Below are 22,342 nucleotides of genomic sequence, written 5' to 3' on the forward strand. Positions count from 1 at the left end.
CTTTAAATATTTCTTGATTATCTGATTCCCCCCCACCCCCCTTCACCTATTTAAGAATTTTCTCTTTAGGTGTAACATCTTTTCAGACAATGCATGTAATATTTTTTCTGAGGAGTCAAATCAGACTTATATGCTCCCTCTGGGACTACAAACCTTGAAGGTGATTATTTTCTTCTTCCTTTTTTGTTTTAGAAGTGGATGTAGATGTCATAAAATTGGCACTGGGGACCTCATCAGCTAATTCAACAGCTTCATATACAGTAACTGACAAAGGTGAGCATGATGGGGACTGTGAGGAAAGAGAAAATCATTCCAGGCCCCTTTGTGTTACAAGAGTATTTATTATAATTAACTAATGTCTACTGATGTTTCACCATTATACTTCTGCATGATATAGGAGGCAAGCTAATAGCGGAAAAAGCAGAAAGTGTCCCCACAGAAACTCAGAAATAAGCGATCTATTATTTGGTACCACATATCATAAACATGGGGCGGGAAGCTGACCTGCCTGTACTGTGTACTGAAAATATTAACTAAATATTAAAACCACTCATGGTATTTGTTGAACTCCCACCTAAATGTGAAGGCCAATTGGCAAAGATTGGATACTAATTAAGTAAAATACAGATACGAAGTTTTTTGAAAATTCCACAAAAGCCAAAGGCTCACTCCAAAGTTCTTAAACTTAAAAAAATGGTATCAGTAGCATGGCAGCTGGTCAAGCAATAGGGAGAAGGAGGTCAATACTACCCTCTCTGCTCCCTGAAATCACCCTTATGGGGTCACGGCCAATGTTAGATCCCTCTGGAATGCTACTAGTCCATTAGTGTAGAGGGGAATGCAGTAACACCTCTCCTTCCCCCCACCACTCCTATATTAAGTGTAACTTCTCTTAAGCAGAGATTTTTTCAAAGATTGCTACAAAACTACATAGATATTAATATTTTTCCTTTTACTATTTTTTTCCTACTGAAAGCAGCAGGCAACCACCTATGTTCAATAAAACTCTGAGAAATTATAATGCAGACGATGTGCTAAGAGAAAGTAATCAGATTTAAACCAGCTGCATAGATATAATAGAAAATGATAGCTTTAGCAAATGAATGCTAGTAATTATATTTCCATCACTCCCTGGTATATTGTGTTTTAGCTTCTTGGGATAAAACTGAACTTATTCAGCATCTGAATTACATAAGCTTCTAGGTCTCATGCTGATGGATTATGTTTAAAAATCCATGAGGAAAAGAAAAACTAAGGATACCTGAAAGCTAAAAGGTATTTTTCTGTTTCTGGAACCTCTCACTGTAGTGTTTAAGACTAAAAGAAAGTTATAGAAACTTTTAGGTAATATTTAACCTGAATCCCTTATCTTTTCACTCAACATTTAACTTCTAAATTTACAGGGCAAAGGTGTCCTCAGAGATGCTACAATCATATCTCTCATATGTCCCACATTTTGAGGAACATCACCCATTTTAGTCTCCAGTTATCTGCATGAATCTGGTGTCCCTTCACTTTTATTGTTGAAAATTATTTACATTAAAAATAAGTATGAATCTATGGAAAGGATTGTTTATTCTTAAAGAATGAATTCCACATCATTCGCTCAAACAGAATTTATGGGCTTGATGCAGAAATTACTGGGTGAGGGCTTTTGTGTTATGCAGAAGGTCATATGAATAGCTATACTGGGTCAGACCAATGGTCCATCTAGTCCAGTATCCGGTTTTCTGATAGTAGACAGTGTGAGATGCTTCAAAGGGAATGAACAGAACAGGGCAATTCTCAAGTGATCTGTTCCTTGTCATCCAGTCCCAGCTTCTGGCAGTTAGAGGTTTAGGGACATCCAGAGCATGGGTTGTGTCCCTGACCATCTTGGCTAATACTCATTGATGGACTTATCCTCCATGAACTTACTAATTCTTTTTTGAACCTAGTTGTACTTTTGGCCTTCCCAACATCACATGGCAATGAATTCCAAAGGGTCACTGTGCATTGTGTGAAGAAGTACTTCTGTATGCTTGTTTTAAAGCTGCTACCTATTAATTTCATCAGCTGATCTTTGGTTCTTGTGTTATGTGAAGGTATGATGTTGTGCAGTCTCTATGGTTTTATAAAAACTTGATAATAAGTCAATATAATGTAACTGAGATAGTTTTAGAGAAAATACGGTAATAAGTGAATGTAACGTAACTGGGATATGCTTCATGCAAAAGGTCTCTTGTAAGGTATCATTACAAAGCTTATAATCTACTGAGTATGATCATCTGATTTGTATAAATGTACCACTCTTGTATCTAAAACTAGAAATATAAAATGTAACTCTGAGGGCCTATTGTAATTGTGTAAAGTGTGGACCATTCATGATGGTTTGGAATCTTGATGACTCCCATTGTCTGCAGATGGCTGTATTTACCTGTGAGTCTTCCTGTATATGTGTGTGCTGGCAAGTGAGTAATGAAGTCTTGCAGTGACATGTGATCATGTCACCTGAACTGGAATCCATCTTTAACCCGGTGCTTTTCCAATGAGGGGGGGTGGAAAACCAGAGAGACAATGAGTTCCCGCCTTATGCAAAAGATATATAAAGGGGGGAAGAGAACAGAGAGGGAGAGAAGCCATCATGAAGAATCCCCTAGCTACCACCTGAGCTGCAACAAGAGCTGTACCAGGGGAAAGAATTGTGCCCAGGCCTGGAAGGTGTCCAGTCTGAGAAGAACTTACTGAAGCATCTCTGAGGGTGAGATTATCTGTATTTAGTTTGATTAGACATAGATTTGCGCATTTTATTTTATTTTGCTTGGTGACTTACTTTGTTCTGTCTGTTACTACTTTGAACCACTTAAATCCTACTGTCTGTATTTAATAAAATCACTTTTTATTTAGTAATTTACTCAGAGTATGTATTAATACCTGGGGGAGCAAACAACTGTGCATATCTCTCATAAATTGTTCGCCCTCTATAACACTGATAGAGTTTGCCCTGCATAAGCTTTATGCAGGGTAAAACGGATTTATCTGGGTTTAGACCCCATTGGGAGTTGGGCATCTGAGTGCTAAAGACAAGCACACTACTGTGAGCTGTTTTCAGGTAAACTTGCAGCTTTGGGACAGGAGATTCAGACCCTGGATCTGTGTTAGAGCCAGACAGGAGTGGCTGGCTCAGCAAGACAGGGTGCTGGAGTCCTGAGCTGGCAGGGAAAACAGAAGCAGGGGTAGTCTTTGCACATCGGGTGGCAGCTCCCAAAGGGGTTTCTGTGATCCAACCCGTCACAGAAGGTATAAATAACATTTCCCTATTCACTTTCTCCACACTGGTCTTGATTGTATAGACCTCTATCATATCCCCCCTTAGTCATCTCTTTTCTAAAATGAACAGTCCCAGTCTTTTCAATCTCCTTATTTGGAAGCTATTCCGTACTTCTAATCATTTTGTTGCCCTTCTCTGAATCTTTTCTAATGCTAATATATCTTTTTTTTTTAGATGGGGCAACCAGAACTGTATGCAGTATTCAATGTATGGAATTATATAGTGGCATTATATTTGCTGTCTTATATCTATCTCTTTAAACAACTAACAAAATCCTCCAAAGCCCAAGATTTGGTGGTGATGGGGGACTTCAACTATCCAAATATATGTTGGGAAAATAACACAGCGGGGCAGAGGCTATCCCAACAAATTCTTGGACTGCATTGCAGACAACTTTTTATTTCAGAAGGTTGAAAAAGCTACTGGGGGGAAGCTGTTCTAGACTTGATTTTAACAAATAGGGAGGAACTCATTGAGAATTTGAAAGTAGAAGGCAGCTTGGGTGAAAGTGATCATGAAATCATAGAGTTTGCAATTCTAAGGAAGGGTAGAAGGGAGTACAGCAAAATAGAGACAATGGATTTCAGGAAGGCGGATTTTGGTAAGCTCAGAGAGCTGATAGGTAAGGTCCCATGGAAATCAAGACTGAGGGGAAAAACAACTAAGGAAAGTTGGCAGTTTTTCAAAGGGATACTATTAAGGGCCCAAAAGCAAGCTATTCCGCTTGTTAGGAAAGATAGAAAATGTGGCAAAAGACCACCTTGGCTTAACCACGAGATCTTGCATGATCTAAAAAATAAAAAGGAGTAATATACAAAATGGAAACTAGGACAGATTACAAAGGATGAATATAGGCAAACAGCACAGGAATGCAGGGGCAAGATTAGAAAGGCAAAGGCACAAAATGAGCTCAAACTAGCTACAGGAATAAAGGGAAACAAGAAGACTTTTTATCAATACATTAGAATCAAGAGGAAGACCAAAGACCGGGTAGGCCCACTGCTCAATGAAGAGGGAGAAACAGTAACAGGAAACTTGGAAATGGCAGAGATGCTTAATGACTTCTTTGTTTCGGTCTTCACCGAGAAGTCTGTAGGAATGCCTAACATAGTGAATGCTAATGGGAAGGGGGTAGGTTTAGCAGATAAAATAAAAAAAGAACAAGTTAAAAATCACTTAGAAAAGTTAGATGACTGCAAGTCACCAGGGCCTGATGAAATGCATCCTAGAATACTCAAGGAACTAATAGAGGAGGTATCTGAGCCTCTAGCTATTATCTTTGGAAAATCATGGAGACGGGAGAGATTCCAGAAGACTGAAAAAGGGCAAATATAGTGCCCATCTATAAAAAGTGAAATAAAAACAGCCCAGGAAACTACAGACCAATTAGTTTAACTTCTGTGCCAGGGAAGATAATGGAGCAAGTAATTAAGGAAGTCATCTGCAAACACTTGGAAGCTGGTAAGGTGATAGGGAATAGCCAGCATGGATTTGTAAAGAACAAATCGTGTCCAACCAATCTGATAGCTTTCTTTGATAGGATAACGAGCCTTGTGGATAAGGGAGAAGCGGTGGATGTGGTATACCTAGACTTTAGTAAGGCATTTGATACAGTCTCGCATGATATTCTTATTGATAAACTAGGCAAATACAATTTAGATGGGGCTACTATAAGGTGGATGCATAACTGGCTGGATAACCGTACTCAGAGAGTTGTTATTAATGGTTCCCAATCCTGCTGGAAAGGCATAACAAGTGGGGTTCCGCAGGGGTCTATTTTGGGACTTGTTCTGTTCAATATTTTCATTAACGACTTAGATATTGGCAAAGAAAGTACGCTTATTAAGTTTGCAGATGATACCAAACTGGGAGGGATTGCAACTGCTTTGGAGGGTAGGGTCATAATTCAAAATAATCTGGACAAATTGGAGAAATGGCCTGAGGTAAACAGGATGAAGTTTAACAAAGACAAATGCAAAGTGCTCCACTTACGAAGGAAAAATCAGTTTCACACATACAGAATGGGAAGAGACTGTCTAGGAAGGAGTACGGCAGAAAGGGATCTAGGGGTTATAGTTGACCACAAGCTAAATATGAGTCAACAGTGTGATGCTGTTGCCAAAAAAGCAAACGTGATTTTGGGATGTATTAATAGGTGTGTTGTGAGCAAGACACGAGAAGTCATTCTTCCGCTCTACTCTGTGCTGGTTAGGCCTCAACTGGAGTATTGTGTCCAGTTCTGGGCACCGCATTTCAAGAAAAATGTGGAGAAATTGGAGAGGGTCCAGAGAAGAGCAGCAAGAATGATTAAAGGTCTTGAGAACATGACCTATGAAGGAAGGCTGAAAGAATTGGGTTTGTTTAGTTTGGAAAAGAGAAGACTGAGAGGGGACATGATAGCAGTTTTCAGGTATCCAAAAGGGTGTCATAAGGAGGAGGGAGAAAACTTGTTCAGCTTAGCCTCTAAGGATAGAACAGGAAGCAATGGGCTTAAACTTTAGGTTGGTTTAGGTTGGACATTAGGAAAAAGTTCCTAACTGTCAGGGTGGTTAAAGACTGGAATAAATTGCCTAGGGAGGTTGTGGAATCTCCATCTCTGGAGATATTTAAGAGTAGGTTAGATAAATGTCTATCAGGGATGGTCTAGACAGTATTTGGTCCTGCCATGAGGACAGGGGACTGGACTCGATGACCTTTCAAGGTTCCTTCCAGTCCTAGAATCTATGAATCTTTTCTAATGGTCCCTAACATTCCGTTAGCCTTTTTTGACTGCTGCCGCACATTGAACAGATGTTTTTAGAGAACTATCCACAGTGACACCAAGATCTCTTTCTTGTATGTATAGTTGGGATTATGTTTTTCAATGTGCGATAGTTTGCATTTACCAACATTGAATTTAATCTGCCATTGTGTTGCCCACTCACCCACTTTGAGATCCCTTTGTAACTCTTTGCAGTCAAATTTTGACACAACTATTTTGAGTAATTCTGTATCATCTACAAACTTTTCCACCTCACTGTTCACCCCCTTTTCCAGATAATTTATGAGTATGTTGAACAGCATAGATCCCAGTAAAAATCCTTGGGGAACCCTACAATTTACCACTGTAGATATTCATAATAGTCCTTTCTGGCATTAAAAACTGTTAATCATTTTAAGTTTTCTGTGGGTGTTTGTCTGCATGTTCCTCATTTTGGGTCTTTGTCACACACTGAATCCCATGTTGAGAGAGATGGCCACAATGTAAATTGGCCAGGGGAAAAAAGTGTGCGTATACAAAGACTAACAATTATTTCACCTACATTATCAGCAGACAAAGAGGAGAGAAAAAGTGAACAGACAAAAAGCACAAGGTTTTCTGAAGATACTTTTTCCTGTCAATCTACTAAATATTTTAAGGAAATCTGAGGACAGTTCTCTGGATCCCCATCAAAGCATCCTCTAGCATACTCAGAGTATTTACTCTTCTACAGTATCCTCAGTCTTTAGGGTTAGGGTAGTCTTTAAAATGAGAGAGAAATGAGAGCCCTGTCCTGTGTGGGTACTGAGTGGCTCTTGGTAATTGCTCAGCTCCCTCAACTCGATGGGCGATGAGGGTGCACAGGTCTTTGCAGGAGGCACTTAGAACCTTGCAAGACCAGACCCTATAAAAGCTGCAGAATAACTGAAGTAAATTTAATAAATCCTGAAAAGTAATGTTAGTTAGAATCTCTCTGGTTGTGGAAAGTCAGCTGTGAGTGTGGGTTGTTTTTACCATCAAAGGCACTAATGGAAATATAAACATGAGGAAATACAAACATCATTTTGCTTGCCTTCTTTTAAGTTGTGTATCCATTAATTGTAAACCAAGAGCAGGACAAAAAGATATTCAGAGACCAATATAATGTTATAATGGGGGCATAGGGGTATAACATAATAACATTTTAAAAATCATCATGTTGCAACTGTTAACCTATAGCATATCTTTTCATCAAGTGTTTAGGGTGTGGGGGAAGGAGAACAACTAAAAAAGTCATTTGGAAATTGGGGGGAAATGTTTTAATATGTAACATTTATATTTTTCTTAATTTTTCTCTTCTTTACTAAATGATTGATTGACACAAATTATATTACCCTCTTTTTTTTTTTAAACTAATTGAATCCAATATCCGCTCCTCCATGATCTTGCCTGGGATTGATGTCAGATTGACAAGGCCTATAATTACCCAGATCATCCAGTTTACCCTTTTTAAATATTGGAACAATGTTAGCTTTCTTCAGATCTTCTGGAACGTCCTCAATGCTCTAGGACGTATTGAAAATCAACATTAACAGTCCCGTGAGCTCCTCAGCCATCACTTATAAAACTCTTGGATGCAAGCTACGTGGACTTGCTGATGTAAAAATGTCTACATTTAGTAGCTGCTGTTCAACATTTGTGAAATTGGCCCTTTTTAAAGCACCAATATCCTATCGATGTCACTGTTTTGGACTGGATTCTATTTGCACATTATAAATGTGATCAAATCATGATCACTTGTTCCTAAGCTACCATTAAATTTTAGTTCTGTGATCTGTTCCCCTTTATTTGTCAAGATGAGGTCTAATATAGAACTCCTCTGTGTTGGTTGCTACTGCCACACTTTTGAATAATGAAATTGTCATCTATAATATTTAGAAATTCCAAGGATGTTTTAGTTTGGCAGCATGAGATTTCCAGCATATGTCCCCCATGATCATACAACTTTTTTCCCTTACACATTATAGATAGGATGACTGCTCCTTGCACACCTTTCTTCTGAGCTATCAATGAATAGAGTGCCACCACACCCCGTCCTCGCCCCTTTTTCCTACTTGATCTTTCCTAAATAGGTTGTAACCAACCATTGATTTTAATATTCCAGTTGTGTGAATCATCCTACCAGGTTCCAGTAATGCCAACTAGATTAAAATTATGCTCATAAATGGTTCATATTAACACTAATGACACTGACAAGGATCTATTGGTGATGGCTCATATACTAAATGAGCAATTCCAGTTCATCTTGTTTGTTGCCACCAACTTGCACTTCAGGCACGGGAATTCCATTCCGGCTTCAGGCAGGAAAGAAGACATGGCACATCCATTGCAGGTCACTAACACTGTTCTATTGCTGGCCTTCATGAAAGCCTACTTAGAGGCTTTCCTTCCAGGGTCAGCTTTGACACTCCCTCTCTGAATTCCCTCAGAAACTCTCCCATTAGCTGCCTCTGCTCTTGAGTTTGCCTAGCAAATGACTTTTTAAACCAAGTCTCCCTGTTTATCATAGAATCATAGAAGATTAGGGTTGGAAGAGACCTCAGGAGGTCATCTAGTCCAACCCCCTACTTAAAGCAGGACCACCCCAACTAAATCATTCCAGCCAGGGCTTTGTCAAGCTGGGCCTTAAAAACCTCTAAGGATGGAGATTCCACCACCTTCCTAGGTAACCCATTCCAGTGCTTCACTACCCTCCTAGTGAAATAGTATTTCCTAATATCCACTTAGACCTCCCCCATTGCAACTTAAGACTATTGATCCTTGTTCTGTTATCTGCCACCACTGAGAACAGCCTAGCTCCATCCTCATTGGAACACCCCTTCAGGTAGTTGAAGGCTGCTATCAAATCCCCCCTCACTCTTCTCTTCTGCGGACTAAATAAGTCCAGTTCCCTCAGTCTCTCCTCATAAGTAATGTGCCCCATCCCCCTAATCATTTTTGTTGCCCTCTGCTGGACTCTCTCCAATTTGTCCACATCCCTTCTGTAGTGGGGGGCCCAAAACTGGATGCAAGACTCCAGTTGTGGCCTCACCAGTGCCAAATAGAGGGGAATAATCACTTCCCTCATTCTGCTGGCAACACTCCTACTAATGCAGCCCAATATACCATTAGCCTTCTTGGTAACAAGGGCACACTGTTGACTCATATCCAACTGCTCATCCACTGTAATCCCCAGGTCCTTTTCTGCAGAACTGCCGCTTAGCCTGTCAGTCCCCAGCCTGTAGCAGTGCATGGGTTTCTTCCATCCTAAGTGGAGGACTCTGTACTTGTTCTTGTTGAACCTCATCTGATTTCTTTTGGACCAATCCTCCAATTTGTCTAGGTCACTCTGGACCCTATCCCTACCCTTGAGTATATCTACCTCTCCCCACAGCTTAGTGTCATCCGTGAACTTGCTGAAGGTGCAATCCATCTCATCATCCAGATCATTAATAAAGATGTTGAACAAAAGCGGCCCCAGGACTGACCCCTGGGGCACTCTGCTTGATACTGGCTGCCAACTAAACATCGAGCTGTTGATCACTACCCGTTGAGCCCGATGATCTAGCCAGCTTTCTATCCACCTTATAGTCCATTTATCCAATCCAAACTTCTTTAACTTGATGGCAAGAATACTGTGGGAGACTGTATCAAAAGCTTTTCTAAAGTCAAGGTACATCACATCCATCGCTTTCCCCATATCTACAGAGCCAGTTATCTCATCATAGAATGCAATCAGGTTGGCCAGGCATGACATGCTTAGCTCAGCTTGGCTCTGCCCCTCACCACCAGGGAGTGAATAACCACTCAGAGACTTCAAACAGCAGGGCTGATCAAAGCTCCAAGGTACAGAGCCTTGGGACCCTCACCAAGGCACCAAACAGGCCTGTCTCAGCTGCTTACTCAAGGATCCATAGCCCAGCTATGCAGTCTGTACACAGAGAACAACCAACCATAGATGGACCAAACACATAGAATCATAGAATATCAGGGTTGGAAGGGACCTCAGGAGGTCATCTAGTCCAACCCCCTGCTCAAAGCAGGACCAATTCCCAACTAAACCATCCCAGCAAGGGCTTTGTCAAGCCGGGCCTTAAAAACCTCCAAGAAAGGAGATTCCACCACCTCCCTAGTAACGCATTCCAGTGCTTCACCGTGCCTCACAGAGTCCCGTTGCCATCAAGCACAGAGTCCTTTACAAAAGTAGGTGTGATTCTCCACTGCCTTGCTATGTTTGTGGTCACTTACACCTGTGCAAAGGAAGCAGATCAGAATAGTAGCATTTTGCACCAACTTTGCACAAGTATAAATTACAACACAAGGTTCATAGTAATGGAGAATAAGACCCTAACTCCTTAAACCTCACAACTAAGTGACCACTAAAAAGTTTGTTTATATATTGGCCCTAATTTGCCATCAATTACAGTCTTCAGTAGGGTTGCACAGGTGTAACTGAGGCCTGAATTTAGCCTAGTAGGCATGTGATATTCCATTGACTGCAAAGGTGTACCTGATGCTGTCCTTGCAGCTTCATGTTCCAGAAGGTTCTAGGGTTTGTCACTCCTTATGTGCAGCTCAGTAAGTGTCTGAGCTTAATCCTGCTGCAATCTTTGGCAAACCCTTCTGCTGACTTCAGTGGTGCAGGATTAAAGCCCTAAAGCAGCAGCATCAGTGTTCAGCTCTTGATTGAATAAAGGTATTTGCAGAAATTAATATGGGTAGAGGTCCATCTACCAGACTGAAATCTTCTTTCCAAAACCAGGCTATTGCAACTGGAAAATTCCTGCTTTTATCCTTATCTGCGCCTTTTTAACCTGTCCAGCCCTGGATCATAGTTGATGCAAAGAAATTTCAGCATAACAGATGGAGATTTAGCAAACAGGAAAATGATGGCCTATGTAAATGTAATGCTTTCTCCACTCTTTCACATAAATCTCTGCTTTTGTCAAGTTTTATGAGCAAAGCTCTTTAGCTGTAACTTGCTTTTTTAATCCAGTTTGGTTTCGGAGTTAAATTTATCTCAAAAATAATCTTAACGAGAAGAGCTCAGCAAATGCTCTATGCTGCATGTAACTGTTTTTATCTGTGCTTTAGAATTTTCAAAGATGAAAATTCATTTAAGAAATAATCCTTATCAACCTGTCTCTATGGAAGGGGGATTCATTATATCTGGTGATAATTGTTTTGCAGAAAATTAGGAAAATAGCCTAAATCTCTGTGTGGGTTAAGAGTCACGCCTGCTGAATGAAAAAGCTTCATCTATTTTGTTTCTACACATGACAGTTATTCCCCCCCTTCCCTCCCCCTGTTTGTTCTGAAAGCTTGGTGCTGTTGAATTAGATAAGCTTGAATAGAAACATACTGGGACACTAGTAAATTAGGATATTTCTTTTGAACAGGCAAAGAAGCTTTATTAAGGAAAGGAGATAAAAATGTTGTGCCATAGCTTTCAGAAATGTTGTTGTAGGCCTCAAAAGAAAAATACATTTATCTGGCTGACTAAAAGATGAGACTGAACTTGTGATGACAAGCGTGACAACAAATCATCACGTTGCCTGCTGTGGCGCAAGCCAGGCAGTGAACTTTTTTTTCTGTGATGATTTCCCATACTACCTCAATGCCCTGCATCTGTCTAATAGTGTTGTTTTTCATACTCTGGGGCAACTGAATTTTGCAGGCAATTATACAAATATCTGCAGGGAATCACCTCTGTAACTGTGCAAATCTTTGCAGGTTGTCCAAAATCAGTGGAGTTTCTGAAAAGGTTTTCTTATTCCAGTTTTCTATAACTTTATATTTCACACTAGATCTTATTTTAAAGAAGCCTGATTTTACAATAAATTATTATATCAGAAGCATATATTATGGTGCTATGATAGCAAGTACGAACCAGTTACTAATATTCTTACTCATGTTGAATAGTACCTTACTCAGAATTTCACATGCTTCCTCTTAGACTAGAGAATGTATGTGGGCTCGTTGACTGATCTTAGATTAACAAGTTGTTTTTAGTTATTGAATTTATTAAAAATATCTTTTTCCTCTTAGAAAATTGTTTTAACATTATTTTTCTTCTTATAATATAACTTAGGTGGTTTATTTAAAAATCTGCAGACTTGTTTTATGTATCAGCCCACAAAGAGAATTAGTGCACAGCACATATTTACTGTTCTGGTGTCCCTAACTTTTTAGGACTAAATTGAAGATTTATAGTCTGCCTTGAGTAAGAGTCAGCGTGCAGTTTTACCACCACATGAGCAAACCAGAGAATGAATTGTTAGTCTCCCTCTGAGCAAGTGGGTTTACAGAGGCTGGGACTGGGAAGAACTGTGGACAGAAGAGCTAGGGCTTCTTCCACTCCTTGCCTGTCTCTGCCCACTTGCTCACAAGAGGCAGTACTGGGCAACCAGCTCATCCCCATGCCTGAAGTCACAGTCTGAACAGATCTGAGCAGGGGACTAAGGGGGAAGGACGTTTTCTTATTTCCCCTTACTCAGCTGTGCAGGGGTTTAAGGTCTGTGACTTATTTAATAAATTCTCTATGTATATTTGACATATGAAGAAGTTAAGGTGCATATCATGTTTACTGTGTAGAGACTGACTGACTGACTAATTTCTAAATCTCTCCAGTTTATCAGGTAGCTTGGGAGCTTGGGCAACTACTAGAGGCAGATAGCATCTTTGCTGGTCCTCTTCACAGGGCCTAGATTCCCTTTAAAGTGGGAATGGTAAGAATGTAGATGTTAGGCAAATGAAAAGCTGGGAATGGAGTCGAATAGCAGAAGAGTTTAGATTATCTGGCAAATTCTGGCATATTAAAACAATTAGGAAGAGTGGAATATTATTTTATTCCAATGAGTGGTGTTTGTCTTCTGGAGTCAAGTGATAAAATTATACAGCGTAAGGGATAAACCTCCTCACTTCCACAATCCCATACCACCCTGCAAATGGTGGATAAAGATCTTGTGGCCGCCATTTATATGTTTTCGGTAAGGGCTGAGGATTTCAGGGTAGAATTTCCATAGCAATCTCTTAGACTTATCTGCAAAGTCAATCATTTTCAGAATGCTGAAAGTGCTAAAATTTTTTCCTACTGGACCAATGCCATGTATGCAATAACTATAATAATATTTGCATATTGGATAGGAACTTGCAATTATAATTGAGCCATACATTTAAATACAGATATGTCACAGGAAACAAGGGACACATATTTTATATTTCTATGGTGCTGAAACTTCTGCCAAAGAGCGTCAAGATGACCTATTTGTCCCATACGTAAACTGAGTTAATCTCCAAATTTTTTCCTCTCCATAACGCTGACATCTTTTAAATAACACATTATCAGACTGAAATTATGTTGTGAATGATGCCGTACTGCAATATATCATCTCAGAGAAATATACTTAGGATATATTATTTGAAAAATATCTTTTTCTCAGGGGCTGAAAGAGTCAGAACCCAAATCAAAATAATTATAGGATAAAGGTTGCCTTTAAGCGTGTGGCCAACATACTGTTAGGCTGCATCTGGAATTAGCTGAACATGCTTCCGGACCAATTGCTGTAGCAGAAAAGAAATTTTCTGTTTGGACTAGATAGCTCAGGTTAATTAGTACCAAGCACTTTTAGCATCTAGGTTGTAATAAGTTCAAATCCAGTCCAAGGTTAATCATGATGCTACCATTTGCAGACTGTTTGATATCTGTGGAATGAATTTGGTAGTCTCACTTGAGTTCCTAGTAGACAGTCATCCCGTAACAAAAAAGGACCTGTTTTGACATTGAAGGGAAATTTTGTTTTTAGTCTTAACAGAGGAGGTCAAAGATTGAAAGAGTTCTCACCCTTATAGATGGATTTTCTGCAGTGGAAAGCTGAGGTACATTGTGAAGGTTGAGCAGAAAGGCTTTCACTCTGCCTGTTCTGTGGGGAAGGGCATATCAGGGCTATGGCAAAATATGATCATGTGAATGTTCAGGTTTGCATATGTCTTTTTTCTGATTTTTGAGGAACAAATCCTTACAGAAATGTATACACATTTTCTACAAAAGTTTAGTTTTCTTTAAAAATAATTTGCAGATCAGCCAGCCCCATTTCCCCCATGTGGTGGGGTTCCCCTGGGGTTCTAGAAGAGGGGACAGATTATCCAGTTATGGTGCTAGCCTGGGACTTAGAAGACCCAGGTTTAATTCTCTGATCTGATGCAGACTTCCTGTGTGACCTTGGCTAAGTCACTTGGCCCTCGATGCTCAAAGATATTTAGGCACCCAACTCCCATTGCAATAGCTTTGAGAATCTGGGCCTTAGTCTCTCTTTGTCTAAGTTCCCCATCTGTAAAATGGGTTAATAGTACTGCCTTACCTCACAGGGATGTGTTGAGAATAAGTTAGGGGTTTATTACAGGAGTGGGTGGGTGAGATTCTGTGGCCTGCATTGTGCAGGAGGTCAGACTAGATTATCATAATGGTCCCTTCTGACCTTAAAGTCTATGAGTCTGAGTATAAATTCATTAAAGACTGTGAGGTGTTCAGGTACTACAGTAATGGGGGCCATGTAAGTACCTAAGATACCTAGATAAAATAAGTGGCAGCTCTTCTGTTCAGGAGTAGTGTTTTAAATACTGTATCTGCCAATCACAAAGTACGATAGAGTCCATTTATGGAGACACACATGAAGACATAAAACATATTCTAAGTAGTTTTGTAGGTATTAAGTAGCAATGCCATTGCTCAGGTCTGTCTAGTATTATTTCAAGCAGAATATCTGAAATAGGGAGAGGGAATGGTTATGGAAAAGCTGTTTTGCATTTATGGCCCTTGATTTTTTTAAAATGATGAGTGCAGGTGAAGAGCGGGTATAGAATATGTTCAAAAATTGTTCCTGTCTCTCTCAAAATATAGCATATACCAGGGGTTCCCAGTATATGTTGGGGTTGCGTTTTTGAAAAGGGCAACTGATAACGAAACGACAGATACTGGGGACAGATACCCTCCACCCCTGCCCCACCTCTTCCCACCCAGTTCCACCCCCTCCTCCGAGTGCACCCCATCCTCGCTTCGCCTCCTCCCTCCCAGCGCCTCCAGCACGCTGCTGAACAGCTGATTGCGGCGTGCAGGAGGTCCTGGGAGGGAGGAGGAGTTGATCGGTTACCTATGGAGCCGCTGGTGGACGGGAGGTGCTGGGTGGGGAGGGAGGGCACTGGCTGCCGATGACTGAGACACGGATCGGAACACGTTCCCTATTGATAAGCGACAGATATGCAAAATGACAGATCAGGGGGAGACGTATACCGGGAACCCCCTGCATACTATTTTTGTTTCTACTAAAAACAGAAAAATACGGGTTACTCTTATGATATAGGAATGTAACTTGACTTTATATGTCCTACATGACTCTGAAAATGATCCTGATAAAATCATGGCCTCATTTATTATATCAAGGTAAAGAAGTAATTTTTCCTAGGAAAAAGCAAAGTAATCAAAATAAATGTACATAGGAAAGGTTAGCTGCTTGCCTGGCTGGGCCAGTATCATTTTTTTTCAAAAATGAAGTAAGGAACTCAAGCAGCTGAGGCACTGAAGCTTTGCACAAAAGCTATTTGGAAAGGGATTTTTTTTTCTTCTCTTACTTTTCTGTGTAATAACTGATGTCAATCAAAATAAATTAGCATACAAGTATAGAACCAGTGACTACAATCTAAGTGAACTAATGTCAGTATTTTCACAGGAGATGAGGAAATGAACTTTCCTTAATACTGTTTGCCATTAGAATTTTTTTTAGTTTCTTTTTATAGAGAGTGGGTTTATTCCCTTCTGGGAGAATATGATAAGGAAATATTGCCCAAGGCACTCGGATCCCTGGGAAAGAGACTTGGGTAGCAGTTTAGTATGATTAAAGCACAAATTTTCACTCGGTCCATCATTCTTTGTGGCTATTCTTCCCACATGTCAGCTGTGTCACTGTACTTAGGCTTGGTCTACACTACCCCCCCTAATTCGAACTAAGGTACGCAACTTCAGCTACGTGAATAACGTAGCTGAAGTTCGAAGTACCTTATTTCGAATTAGTTGAAACTTACCTTGGTCCACACTCGGCAGGCAGGCTCCCCCGTCGACTCCGCGGTACTCCTCTCGGCGAGCTGGAGTACCGCAGTCGACGGCGAGCACTTCCGGGTTCGACTTATCGCGTCCAGACTAGACGCGATAAGTCGAACCCAGAAGTTCGATTTCCAGCCGTCGAACTTGCCGGTAAGTGTAGCCAAGGCCTGAGACTTCCAGAGTAGACTGCTTCTTTTGAAACTATAATTGCAGTCTATGGTCAACCTGTAGGGTATGGCTCTCTTACCTCTGACTCGGTGTCCTACTTTCACAATACTCCCAGTCCCCTACCATCATGTGGTCGAGCATTAGGCCTGAGATTGGATTCAAATTTGCATCTCTGTATGGCAACAAAAAGTTGACTCCTATTGTTATATTCACTTCTTACATGACCTTAAGAGATAAGATGTTGATGTATCTTACTTTATGATCCTCACTGTCATATTTATGCTTTTTTTTTTTTAAGGCTACTGCTAAAGCTGTATTTGAAATAAAATAACAATACTGTAAAATGAATAACATACCATATTTATCCAACAAACGTGGGCTGAACTATGTCAAATTAAATTACTCCGACACTTCCTTTTTTATTTAAAAAAAAAAAATGTTCACAAGAGATACTGACCTATTTGACTCCTGGGTTGATTGGCAGAGCCTTCCAGAACTAGAAAAGGCCTGCTCCCTCAGATGAGGGAGGGACCACAGATCCTAGAACTCAGATAGCCATGGACAAAGAATGCAAAATCAGGGACTGGGTACAGGTCATGCTATTTCTCCCTCTCCCTCCCCCCAAAAAATCAGCAGTGAACCCCAGTATGAGAAATGCTGTATTGACAGCAATGGAGATTGAAGTATTTTATTTTCATAGCAAGTATAGCATGGTTTCTGGCAATGAAAGCTTTTACACTCCCTCCCCTCCCTCTGTTGTGTTCTACATCCACCTGTCACATTTTGTCCCCATTTAGAGTGTCAACTCTGAGTTTGGGCCTGTCTTATGTTTACAGAGCATCCAGCCAAGTGAGGTCTTGATTCTGATTGGGGCCGCTGAGCACTACTGAAATAATAACGTTTCAACTCAACAACAGAAGCAGCTATAAACGTGAGAGGCCAGTTCCATCATCTTGGCCTTTCAATTTTGGTCTCTGCTGCTTAGTACCAGTTGTTTCAATAGTATTGTCTCCTTACCTATGCTTTGCTGTCCTGAAGATTCACCTTGCTTTGAGGATAATGACAGATCATTCAGAAAGATTTGTTTGCAAGGCTTGACATATGGGTGAGCAGAATGACATACACTTTCTTTCTGGTCATAGATATTCCTGTGCTGAAGTACATCTGGCTGAACAAAGATATATCTGAGGAACAAAAAGCCCCAAATAATTTTGATAATATGAGACATGAAATGGAATCATGCTAATCACCAAATGGCGTAATATTTTCTAAGGTTTTGTGAAATGAGGAAACCATATCTAGTTGTCATTATTTGTTCAAGCATTGTTATTGAATTGCTGGAAGGTCTGTGTATTCCACTGGTTCTCAAACTTGTTTGATCGTGCCCCCCTTCTTTGTGTCTGAAGTAGTGTGGCGGGAGGAGAGGTATAAACAAGTACATATACTGATTTTAAAACATGCAATTCACTAAATATTAAAACCAGTACGGCGTTGATTCAAACAGAGCCAATTTAAGTATATAGTAATGTAAATTTTAAGTGAGCTACTGATTAATTGCATCATGCATGTTGTTAATAGTGGGATGGATGTGCTTTTTTTTTTTTTTTTTTTTTTTTGGCAGAGCAATTCTATTCTGGGTTGGATGCTTGAGACAGCTATCCGGAGATCCCTTTCTACCTTCAATTAAATGTGCACACAGTGTCATAGCAAACGGATTAATGTACAGATGGCAATGACTTTGTATAATGCTATGCAAGCTTAACAGAAATCCATCAAAATGCACAGCGCCATCTGATGACCCGATATATCTGGAGGAATCAGTTTTGCAAATTATTCATTGCTGTGGATAAAATATGGGCAGTAAGTTTTTTTTTGTTGTTGGTCCCCCCCCCCAAATCTTCTCAAGCCTTCCCCCCCTCCCTCCCCCGAATACATTCTGTGCCTCCCAGTTTGGGAACCTCTGATGTGTTCTACATGCCTCATACATTTTGAGGAGACTTCAGTCTCCACATATCATTTCTGCGATGTATGACAAGAAAATGAAAATTATTCAACAACTCCCACCTCCATTTTTCTATCCAAGATTGTCTTGTAGGCTAGAAAAAAGGTCAGGCTTTTGCCTTTCTGGGAAAGATTTTTTTCTGCAGACCCAAGGAGTTCTTACAAAAGTTACACTCAAATGTATTTTTAGATTTAAAAAGTCATAAGTCTGGAACAGTTTTTCCACAGTAAACTGTTTAATTAGCTGTGTGACAGTGTGCCAAATGTGGCAGCACTTTAGACTAAAATTGTTACTTTTCCCTAAAGAGACATAATAATATAAACATATTGTATTCATTAATTTGCAAATATACCTGCTTAAGCAAGTTATGAATAGAGAACAGATTGTGAATGTGGATGTTAAATTCAAATAAATAACAGGAATTCTCAAAATATCCCTAGTAACACACATGCTGCATTTGTGGAAAGAGTGCAATTGTGCATGTCTATTCTCTTTCTTACTAATGAGTCTCTCTCACTTTTTTCTATTTTAGAAGCCTTAAAACCTTAGAAAGAGAGGTCACTTGGAAACATTTTAAATGAGTGGGAAGCCATCACAACAGAAATTCTTCAAAGAATCAGTCATTAAGGAATGTATTGTCACTTCAGTGCATTCAGCTACCACATATATTCTCAACTAGCTGCAGTAAAATTCAATCATGCAACTCTTATTAACCTAGTAAGTGACTGAAGGAGTGCACAAACCCCACACTGGAAATGAATGGGTTAAAGAGCTACTCTGGGCCCAAGTAGACATGCCTCACTGTACCTGCACAGGCTGGAGGAACTCAAAAAGGTGAGCACAGTGGAGGAGAGCTGACCTACACTCTGAGCTCTTGCTGCCTGAGGCCTCGCTATATTGACCTGACCAAGCCTACAAAAAAGAAACCTGTGATTCTGTAAATTTCAGAGATTTATTTTTGTGTTTAGTTCTTTCTTTTTCCCCTGGGGTAGAGAGAGGACAGGTAGGAAGTGATCCACGGAGGCAGCCATATAGAATCATAGAGTATCAGGGTTGGAAGGGTTGGAAGGGACCTCAAGAGGTCATCTAGTCCAACCCCCTGCTCAAAGCAGGACCAATTCCCAACTAAATCATCCCAGCCAGGGCTTTGTCAAGCCGGGCCTTAAAAACCTCCAAGGAAGGAGACTCCACCACCTCCCTAGGTAACATATTCCAGTGCTTCACCACCCTCCTAGTGAAATAATGTTTTCTAATATCCAACCTGGACCATATAGCACCTGAGGGTGCAGGGTTTAGCTGCCTACCATTGCGCCCTGGATTGGAGCCTGGTGGAGAGGGTGGGCCCAGGCTTTTCTACCAACCCCTAAAGAGCTACAAATATGGAAGTCTATCCTTTGAAGTGGGACTGGGTTAGGGGAAGATCCTGAAAGTACAAGGGTGTGAACCATGACACCCTGACCCAAGGAAGAAGCCCTGATTCCCTTGCTTAATCCTGAAGACTTCCTAACATTGGACTCTGTGTATATATATACCCTGCAAGGGGAGGACTTGGAAAAAGTCACCTGGCCAGAGGGCTGATTGACTGAAAGGACAGACCACTGTAGGGCAGGATGATAGTAAGAAAGTGTCATGCCTGGGAGGAAGACAACCTCCCATGCTCCTGCCACTGATGGTGAGTGTTCCCCTGTATAGTGCCGTATATCGTGTTCTATGGCATCTACAGTGCTGCAAATATTACATAGAACTTGAGGATATTTAGCATCTGACTATATGTCCATAAGAGTGGCACTTGTAAGTTTGTATAAGTCCACAAGATACCAACACAATTAATACTAATGGGATTTTCCTAGAACAGACTAAGCAAAGATGTGATTGAATGTAAGAGTCCCATTGACTTTCATAACCTTTATACCTTGCTCTATCTAGCTTTGTATAAGGTCGTCTTTCACCATGGTACCTGTGGATGTGTTGGATAGAAAACGTTCCATTTATTAAGTGTACATAGCTGCCATTTTGGATCGGGAAAGGACAGCTGGTCATCCATCTTGGCACCCCTTCTCCTTTAGCTCTTGGGCTCTTTTTCAAGTTTGGCACCAAAGCAGAGGGAAAGGCGGGAAAGATAGTGTCACGTGATAGTGAAATCTGCCTCGCAACAGGGAATGTACATAAGGGTGTGTTCAATCCCTGAGGGGGGGGGGTTCTTTCTGTGTCTCTGGATGCTGTGAAAGCAGGTCATCCCTGTGAGGCATAGAATCCCTGCCACACCACTGGCCTTGGTGCTAACTAGAGCCCTGAGGGAATAAGACTTAAGGTGGACCAGTAACACCTAATAAGGTTCCTTTGGACTTACCTTCACTCGCCTATTAAACCATCACACATTGTAGTGTCCACATTCAGCACACAGGACATAGAGGTCAAGAGTAGAAGTCAGAAGACATCCTGCCAAAGATGTACTTACCTGTCACAGAGATTCCTGAACTCCGATTTCTGTTGTGTTCCTGATCCTTCCCTGAGGTCCTGGTTCCCGTCTGTGTTCCTGTTCTCCTGTCCAGTGTCTGCAAGACATGGTATAGTCCTCTGTTATTTTTGTAAACCCCAGTGTGTAAGGGTTTGGGCTCTGGGGTTCATTCCCCATTATACCATCTGTGTTAACAACTGAGCAGTTATTCTTTGTGTTATCTTAGTTGCAGGGAGTGCTAGTTTGTTTTTGTGTATCTCAATAAACACCATTTTGTTGTTTGCAACCTTAACCTGCCTATGTCTTAACTACACTAAAACACTATTGATAGATGCGGAGGGGGGTAGAATACTGCAGATAGTATTCTGTGAAATAAAACCTAATCTTAACTGTCTCAGGCTAGCAGATGGGATAAAATTCAGGTCTTTAAAAACTCTTCTATTCCAGGAGGAGGAGAGAAAGAGAGACTAACTGGGCTGAAAATTTAATTCCCACCCTGTGCCTACTAAAACAGATACGCTATTGGAAGAAGAGTGGGAGTCTGCCACTCTAATTTGGGCAAACTCTGTACAATGACACTGAGGTGGGAGCGGGGTGGAGAGGTCCTTCAGCCACAGCTTGCTATCTCCACACCCTCTCTTTGAGGTGAGGATTTTTATTTTAAACATTCCTGCCCCTTAGACCAGGGAGGGAGTGCTCTGTCTCCCCTCATGGTACACTGAGCTTGAGTTCATTTCTAGGTAATTTCTGCTAGCTATGTGAACCCAGCATGGTTGATGGGCAGGGATAGAAGCGAAGGCCCTGGAGTTTGGAAAGCAAGATGAGAATTTATGTGAGTTTCTATCCACTCCTGAACAACTTTTGGGAGGTTGAAGAGACTCTTACCCTTCTAGCCAATGGCAGGGCTTGCAACACCCCCACATCAACAGGCTCTGCTATAGGATCTATCAGCCCACTACATCCCTAAGAAATGGCTTTAGCTAGTGCAGGGGTCGGCAACGTTCGGCACGCGGCTCGCCAGGGTAAGCACCCTGGCGGGCCGGGCCAGTTTTATTTACCTGCTGACGCGGCAGGTTCGGCCGATCGCGGCCCCCACTGGCTGCGGTTCGCCGTCCCGGCCCAATGGGGGCGGCGAGAAGCAGCACGGGCGAGCGATGTGCTGGCCGCGGCTTCTCGCTGCTCCCATTGGCCCGGGACGGCGAACCGCGGCCAGTGGGGGCCGCGATCGGCCGAACCTGCCGCGTCAGCAGGTAAATAAAACTGGCCCGGCCCACCAGGGTGCTTACGCTGGCAAGCCACGTGCCGAACGTTGCCAACCCCTGAGCTAGTGGTTTTCATAGTCACAAACTCATTCTCAGTTGCTTTGCTGGCTGGTTTGTGCTCACATGCTCAGAGTCTAATTGATCTCCATCTGTGGGGTTGGGAGGGAATTTTCCCCCAGGTCAGATTGGCAGTGACTTTATTTATTTATTTATTTATTTATTTATTTGGGGCCTACCTCTGCAACACTGGGCACAGGTCCCTTGATGGAATCATCTGGGTATCTCTCA

The 22,342-nt window shown here is 41.3% G+C and overlaps 1 long non-coding RNA gene across 5 annotated transcripts in view; it reads left to right on the forward strand.

The window, feature by feature from the left end:
* The window catches only part of LOC103306642 (uncharacterized), a 38,025-nt gene extending 16,941 nt beyond the window's left edge, over nt 1-21,084 (forward strand). For 2 of the 5 annotated variants that reach the window (XR_010589053.1, XR_010589054.1), the window contains 4 exons: nt 193-273; nt 17,954-18,192; nt 18,867-19,168; nt 20,732-21,084. This is a non-coding gene — a long non-coding RNA (uncharacterized LOC103306642). Of the gene's footprint in view, nt 1-192; nt 274-17,953; nt 18,193-18,866; nt 20,040-20,731 lie in introns of those variants that run through there. The other 3 variants (XR_002889808.3, XR_002889804.3, XR_002889805.3) reach the window with 3 other exon arrangements.
* Nucleotides 21,085-22,342: the final 1,258 nt, after the last annotated feature.

The sequence above is a fragment of the Chrysemys picta genome, chromosome 7 (genome assembly GCF_011386835.1).
Source record: "Chrysemys picta bellii isolate R12L10 chromosome 7, ASM1138683v2, whole genome shotgun sequence".
NCBI classification, from domain to species: Eukaryota; Metazoa; Chordata; order Testudines; family Emydidae; genus Chrysemys; species Chrysemys picta.